Below are 8,170 nucleotides of genomic sequence, written 5' to 3'. Positions count from 1 at the left end.
TAAATGTCTACGGGCTCCATCTCGAGCTGGTGCCCTCAAATATAAAAACACTGGTCCTGAACGTTCCACCTTTCGACCAGCCACTCTAGAAATTTCACTTGGGCCCTCATGCCAGGTATGGCCCAGTATTTATAAAGGCTGCATGCCTTCAAAGCATCAATGGACGGTTGATGATTAATGGCGGCCAAATCAACATCTTCGTGCTCTCTCTCGCGCCAATCAAGCATGGTGAACAATCTACACACCATAAAACATCTGTTAGATTCAATGAAATAAAAAAAATTTGGTCCATTTTGAAGAAATTGGGGTTTGAAAACTCGTTTTGCGGGGTACGCACCCCGCCTTTAGGAACAGAGCGTGGGTACGCGGATTCCCTTAAGGCAAGGTGCGTACGCCCGGCATTTTCCCAACTGAGAAAATGTCGGGGTACATTGGTCCCTAGTGGAGCACCTGCGTACCCCGAAAGGCGGATCTTGAAACCCCAAAGCCTCCAAAAAATGAAACTAGGGCCTAAAAACGAATTCCAAACGGATGAAAATGAAGAGGAGGATGTTGTAGAATACCTGAAAGAGACGGCGTTCGGTTTCGACGGTCGGATTCTCCGCAATGTCCACGAGAAGTTTCTTGCCAAAAGCCCTTTTTCTCTCCTCAACAGTAAAATGGTAAAAATGAATTGGTAAAAGCCCTTTTTATAGGTTTTTTGGGTAAATAAATGGTAAATTTGTTTATTTTTCACCATGAAAAGGTATTTTTCAAAGTATTTTTATCTATTGTCAACAGGTATGAGTAATGTGTTGGTTTTTGTGCAGGATAAAGGATTTTCAGGGAAAATTGTCATTTTTCACAAACAAAAACATCAGAGTCATCTTTAAGCCCTTTTCTGACTCCTAAAACATGAAAAGATTGCCGAGCGTTTCTTTTACACTCGTTAAAACGGAATTAAAAGACGGTCCTCTTATAGCCCTTTTCTGACCGTAAAAACATGAAAAGATTGCCGGATTTTTGTCGTTTCAAATTCGATATTGGAAATAAAACGACGTGTCCTTGATCGCTTTTTACTTTTCAGGTCAGAAAGTACTCCTTGGTCGTAAAGATCAAGCGGTTCTCTCAAGTATTATTTTATACTTTTTCGGGCTTGGGAGACACAAATTTACGAAAAAGTTCAACCCTGGAGTCTTCTTAAGTTTTTTCAGACTCTCTAAAATTGAAAAACGTCGAGTTTCTCCTATACTGGACTCGTTAAAATTTCACAGTAAAGGACCTGTTCAATTACAAACAAGAACGAACCACTCCTTCTTAGGGTTCGAATCTAAACTAAGTTGGACTCATCCGAAGGATGAGCTTATAATCAAGCAAATGTTATCCTCCTCAAGCTTGTAAAAAATAAAGAGGTACTTGCCAGAAATGGTGGGGGAAAAGAGAGAAAAATGAGCCTATTTGTTATCCTTCGTCTCAGAAAAACCTTATCACCACTCTTGAACACGACACTTTTCATTCACCTGGGTTGGGAAATCCTTTGCCTTAAAGTTGATCAAACCACATTGAAAATCTTCAGCCGGTTTCTGGGTATTAACTTTGGGTCAATTGTCACCAAGCCATCTGTTGTGTCGTTATGTGTTCAAGAGGTCACTGCAAATAAACCATTCATCTGCAAAATACCTGTCATCCATCTTGACCATCCTTGAGTCAGTCCTTACAGCTACATTTCTTCAACTTGATTTATGATTTCGTGTTGTGGGCTTGCCTGCAACGGATCGCTTTCTATCGACATCAACACATTATCTAGAAAGATGATCTAGGAATCATCAGTAACTTGAAATTTGCATGCCTCAATGGCAGGTTTCTCGCCTTTGACGACAGTTTACATCATCGACTTTTGATCGAAGGATTCCGTGACATGTTCGACATCAACACATTCATTCACATCTCATGGATTGTACTGGGTACTTTGAGAACCATTGACATCACTGGTGGTCTCTCTCACACTTGTTAACAGTTTACATCAACGACTGGTAATCAAGTGGTTTCTACCATGTTCGACATCAACTCATTTATTCGCATGGATAGAATCGTACTATTTCGGGAAGTAGAAATGAAGACCCTGGATCTAGTTTCCACCATCCAGGCTGCGAGGAGTTTTGTATTCATTATACAGTAGACTAATCATAAACAGATGGCTGCGTCCATACTGTGTCTACATGAGTCTATGATTATGATGTACTGCGAAATCATTCCTATATCAGAGCAGTAGTTAGTTTGTTAGTTAAATTTTTCAATCTGAGTATGGGAATGCCTACCTCAGCGATGATATGATCTTATATATGTATTTTGTGTTGAATATTTGCAGGTTCCGACTGGGCTCTCCACAAGATAATCCTTGAAATGATAAAGTGCTTCACCCTTCCTAGATGATATGAAACCCTAATCTACTACAGGCTTCGCACTTTAGGGGGCAATCTGTTACACTAAAATTTGTCACCATGACTATTTGCAGTTAGTATGGCTCCATCAATTGTCATACTATCCTCCTTGGCAATTCTTATACCTCTGCTCCTCATGTCAAACTCCAAGAAAGAGAGAAAGTCCTTAAAAATCAATATAACTCTGGTTACGCAGTTTCTCTTAACCTTACCTGCGTGTACGCACCTCAAGTTCACAATACCTACGTACTCGTACGCTCTGTCTGTGAAGGGGTGGGTGCGTACTCCTGTAAAGGTCAAAAGGCGCAAGTTTTACTTCAAAAATGTTACTTGTGGTCGATTCTAGAGCATTCTAGAAGATGGTTTGACGTGTATTGAGCGCCTCCAGATGGTTCATGCATCCCAAAGAAAGAGGAACTTATCCCATCAAGAGGGGAGCTATCCCATTGAAAGAGGGGCTTATCCCATTGATGGTGGACCTGATTAACTTCCTCCAAAGCATTATAAATACAGGCATTGGGCCAGAGGGAGGGGAGGTGGAAAGCTGAACATTCCTAAGGGTAGATGCTGCTGAAATTAGGACTCCCTTTTAGAGCTTGAGAGGAGAGATTCCAATCCTTTCTTAGCTTCATTTGGAAGTGGGTGAGCTGATCAAAGTAAAGGAGAACTCTTGCTGGACCCTGGGAGGGACCTGCACAACACCAAGGCACAGGTTGTAATGGTTTCTTTTGTTTCCAATTAATACAATTAAGTTCATTTTTCTCAACAAGTTGTTATATATAATTTGTTTCATATACTCCTTGGTCTTTATGATGAATATGTTTTATTATATGAGTTATTCAGGTGCTATGTAATCGTTTGCTTGTTAGTGAATGCAGGTTTCAAAGAGAAGGAGGAGCTCATCTGGATCGGAGAGGCTTGGCTGCTACAAACAGCGTTGGACTAAAGGTATGCTTTAAACACCTGGTTTCTTTTATTTTAAATGCACATTTAGGGAAAGATAGTGCTTGATTGTTTTGCTTGTCACTAGAAAGCCTTAGCTTCTAGGGAGGTCGGTTTTGTCCGCAAAATTGACTCTTTCCGCATGACAGAGTGCAGTACATGAAGCCATGCTATCTGAACTAGAAATATTCTAAAATTATAGAAACAAACCATATAATGTGTTTTGGGTTGTAGTCTAGTGATTAAGATGGGCCATTGTCATGATCAGACCCAGGTTCAAACCTCAGCAGACATAAATCCTTGAAAATTAACTTGTTAACTGGATTTTATAGTCATTCATATGTTCCAGTTAAGATACTCAGTAGCCCCAACTTTGCTAGAGAACATCTTAGTGACTGAAGGTATAAATCTGTACACATTGAGCTCTAATGCTCAAACAAAATATTTGTAAACGGTAATTGACTGGTCTGTGGATGAAGAAAGCATTTGGATCCTAATTCTCAAAGCTAATCCAAGAATTTAACGCTGAACAATGATGCCCTAACTAGACACCCACTAGGGCACAAATGATGGGTTTATTTTGAATCCTCTTAAGGACATTTGGAAGGTATATTTGTGAGAATTCTTGACACATTTTTAAGGTTAAAGTCTTGGCATAATTCTGAGGGTAAGTCCAGAGAGTTGTTGCAAACAAATACAAAGATCTGAACTTACAAATATGAGGCAGCTTCTGTGAGTTGGCAATGTCTAAGCTTTCAATTATCCCTTGGTATGAGTAAATTATATATGCACGGTTTAAGCTTATCCAAGAAAAACAATCCAACACAAATTTGCATCCTTTCTTGAGGCTATTGTGGAAGATTTGTTATCTAAAACTACCTCATACTTACAGATTGTGGTCTAGGTGTTAACAGTGAGCACTAAAGTTATTTTAGTCAGAATGAGTAATGATAGGACAGACAACCTTGTATAGAAATTGCAGTGAGATTCTTCTTAAAGGTGACTTAATTGTATCACATTGATTTTGACATGACAGCATCAGTAAAATGATATAAGTCATTGCAGCTAGTACACCTATGTTTGGTGCATTAATCACTGTATGAGATTGAAGGAATATATTGATTGACGAAAACATGAACCTTGTGTTGTACAACATTTGTATTGACTGTGAAGGATTTGAGGAGCAATAATGTTGTTTTTGCTGAGCCTAGCAAGGATTATGAAATAAACTATTTATTAGTCCCTGTGGTATACATTATTTGGATCTTGTTTGCTCCCTTAATTGTAAGTGAAAAATATATTAGATTCATAGGATAGGGGTACCATTAATCAAAAATTATTGCCATTTGATCTTCCACCTTGCATTCTTTTTGTGGATATGGGTAAGCAATATTCTCTTCTAGTTTATGATGGTTATGATATTAATCATGTATTTGAGCATGTAGATTTATGATATTATGTTGGGAAATTGGGTACTTGTTGGATTTTCCTTACCTTATATTTTGTATCATTGAGCAACTTACTGTACTCACAGTTTAGTGTGATCGATTTAACTTTATATATGTTTATGACAAGTCCTTTTGATAGAAGATCATGGCTTTACCTAGGCAAGATATAGTTAAACCATTGACTAGGGTTGGCATCTCTTGGACACTTACCACTAGGATATCATTCTTAGATCATAAACATACACCAAGGATAGTACAATCTTGTGCCAGATTATGATTGAGAATAATATAATAAACTATATAGTTTGAAATTCATATTTTTTTGACTTAATAATTTTAAACTTTAAATCTTATTTTTTATGTCATATTTATTAACTCTACAATTCATATTAAATAAACCATATAAATTTTAATTCTTGTAAATCTCTCATGATTTATGGTTATGTTTTATAAAAATGAATGGAGGTATAGTTAAAGAGTGACCTAGATTTAAGACCAAACACTCCCAAATATTCTACAAAAATATTGCAAATCAAATCCTAGATGGCAACACTTCATGTGTTACTACAAAACTTAGATGGAGGCATTTCATTTGATAATACAAAACTGAGATGCCAACATTTCATTGAATGACACAAACTTATAAGGTAACATTTCATTTAGTCAAGGAACATGATTCTATATGGTTTATTGAATATATTTTCTCGGCATTTCTTCAACATGTGAGGAGAATCTAATCAGTGAAAAATGTTTAGAAGAGAAGAATTAAATTGCATATAATGCTAAGGTCGAACAGGAAGATAGCATCAGTAAATTACTTATCATCATAATGCAGAGAGAGGTATTGGCACCTTCTTTACAATAAAAATTGAACATTAGGGATGAGAATGTGGACAGGTAGCAAGTTGGTCAAGAACTCCAAACTCCAAAGTACCAGGTTCCATACTCACGAGCACTAAACAAACTATCAAATAATTTGTTCAAATCTCTTGTTACATGTCCCAAGTCGCCCCACTTATTAATTCATAGCTTGTTGAGTGCAGTACATGAAGCCATTCTCTCAGGACTAAAAATATTCTAAAATTATAGAAACAAACTAGACAATGTGTTTGGGGCTATAGTCTAGTGATTAAGATGGGCCATTATCAGATCCAGGTTCAAACCTCAACAAACATAAATCCCTAAAAAATTAACTCATTAATTGGACTTGATAGCCATTCATATGTTCCAAATAAGAAACATAGTAGCCCCAACTTTGCTGGAGAACATCTCAGTGATTGAAGGCATAAATCTGTGTACATTGAGCTTCAATGCTCAAACAAAATATTGGTAAAATGTAATTGATTGGTTTGTGGATGAAGCAAGCATTTGGACCCTAATTCTTGAAGCTAATCCAAGAATTTAAGGCTGAACAGTGACACCCTAACCAGACACCCACTAGGGAAGAAACGATGGGTTTATTTTGAATCCTCTTAAGGACATTTGGAAGGTAGATTTGTGAGAATACTTGGCACATTTTTAAGGTTAAAGTATTCACATAATTCTGAGGGTAAGTTCGGAGAGTTGTTGCAAACAGATACAATGATCTGAACTTACAAATCTGAGACAACTTCTGTGAGTTGGCAATGTCTAAGCTTTCAACTATCCCTTGGTATGAGTGAATTCTGTATGCACAGTTTAAGCTTATCCAAGACAAACAGTCCAACACCAATCTGTATCCTTTCTTGAGGCTACTATGGAAGATTTGTTCTACAAAACTACATCATACTTACAGATTATGGTCCAGGTGTTAACAGTGAGCACTAAAGTTATTTTAGTCAGAATGAGTAATGATAGGATAGACAACCTTGTATAGAAATTGCAATGAGATTCTTCTTAAAGGTGACTTAATTGTATCACATTGATTTTGACATGACAACATTAGTAAAATGATATAAGTCATTGCAATTGTTACACCTATGTTTGGTGCATTAATCACTATATGAGATTGAAGGAATCTGGTGGCATTCTCGATCAGAACTATTGCTTGATTGACAACAGCATGAACCTTGTGTTGTACAACATTTGTATTGACTGTGAAGGATTTAAGGAGCAGTAATGTTGTTTTTGTTGAGCCTAGCAAGGATTATCAAATAGACTATTTATTGGTCCCTATGGTATACATTCTTTGGATCTTGTTTTCTCCCTTAATTGTAAGTGCATAAAAATATTAGATTCATAGGACATGGTACCATTAATCATGTGAGCCAATGATCTTGGACATTTTCTAATTGAATTCTTCAAAACTTATTGCCATTTGATCTTCCAAAATGTGCAGATAGTTTTGTTGGTTGGAACAATCCTACAACTTACAAGTTATAATAACAGAGATTATGTTCTAAGGAATGCTTTCCACCTTGCATTCCTTTTGTGGATATGGATAACCAATATGCTCTTCCAGTAAAGAATAAATTCTTATGTGTAGAGTCATTGGGTTTATTATAGTAATGAAAGTAACATTTTGCAGTGTTTTGTCTGTTGGCCTCTGGTTTAGTGGTTGAGACAGGGCATCACCATGTTAATGACCCAAAATTAAACTTAGAGATCAAAGCCTTGAATTATAAGTTGATTGAATTTTATGAGATTTATATGCAATATTAATTAATTAATAAAAATATAGTCTTCGGCACCCTAAAAACTTCAGAATTTCATTTTTGCTACATGTCTACATCTTTTGCCGATTCTCATGATAAGATTATTCCTCAATTTATTCTTTACCGCATTTCCTTTACAACATCTTATACCAATGCTAATTATATTTATTTTTCACAATTTTATTTCTTTTATAAATAATCATAATAATAATAATAAAATATCATACGAAGCCATAGATCAAGTCCTTCGCTAAATATAAACAACGTCGATTGACTCAAAGGATAAGGCAGAGCGTAAACATCGGCGTTTGGGCTCCAGCTCATCGCAACGATTACGGAAATTACCAATCAGAGAAAAAATCAATACGAGCAGGCGAAGGACAATCATGGATGGGATGGACAAGTGCCTAAAATTTCCATGCTGGCTGAGAGCTACATGTTACGTACAATAAAATATGAAAGAAATAATAATCACATGCGATACCTAGAGCTGTCAACTCTATGAAGTCAATTTTCACGTCTGCAAAGAGGGCACGTGACAGGAATCAGACACATCAGCCTCGCGATTTTACGTTTTTGTTATTTTAGATATTTTTGCAAAAGTCAGCGAATAAAACAAAATCAGTAAATGAGAAGTTGAGTCAAAATAGAGCTCTCTCCCCTCCTCCATTATTTAACAATATGATGTGACGAAAAGATTGAGAGTCGAGTCAACCCGAATTTTAAT

Source organism: Pinus tabuliformis, chromosome X, assembly GCF_031772625.1.
Source record: "Pinus tabuliformis cultivar Carrire ecotype Pingquan chromosome X, CPIR1, whole genome shotgun sequence".
Taxonomy (NCBI): Eukaryota; Viridiplantae; Streptophyta; class Pinopsida; order Pinales; family Pinaceae; genus Pinus; species Pinus tabuliformis.
The sequence above is the reverse complement of the archived record's forward strand: the minus strand, read 5'-3'. Positions refer to the sequence as shown.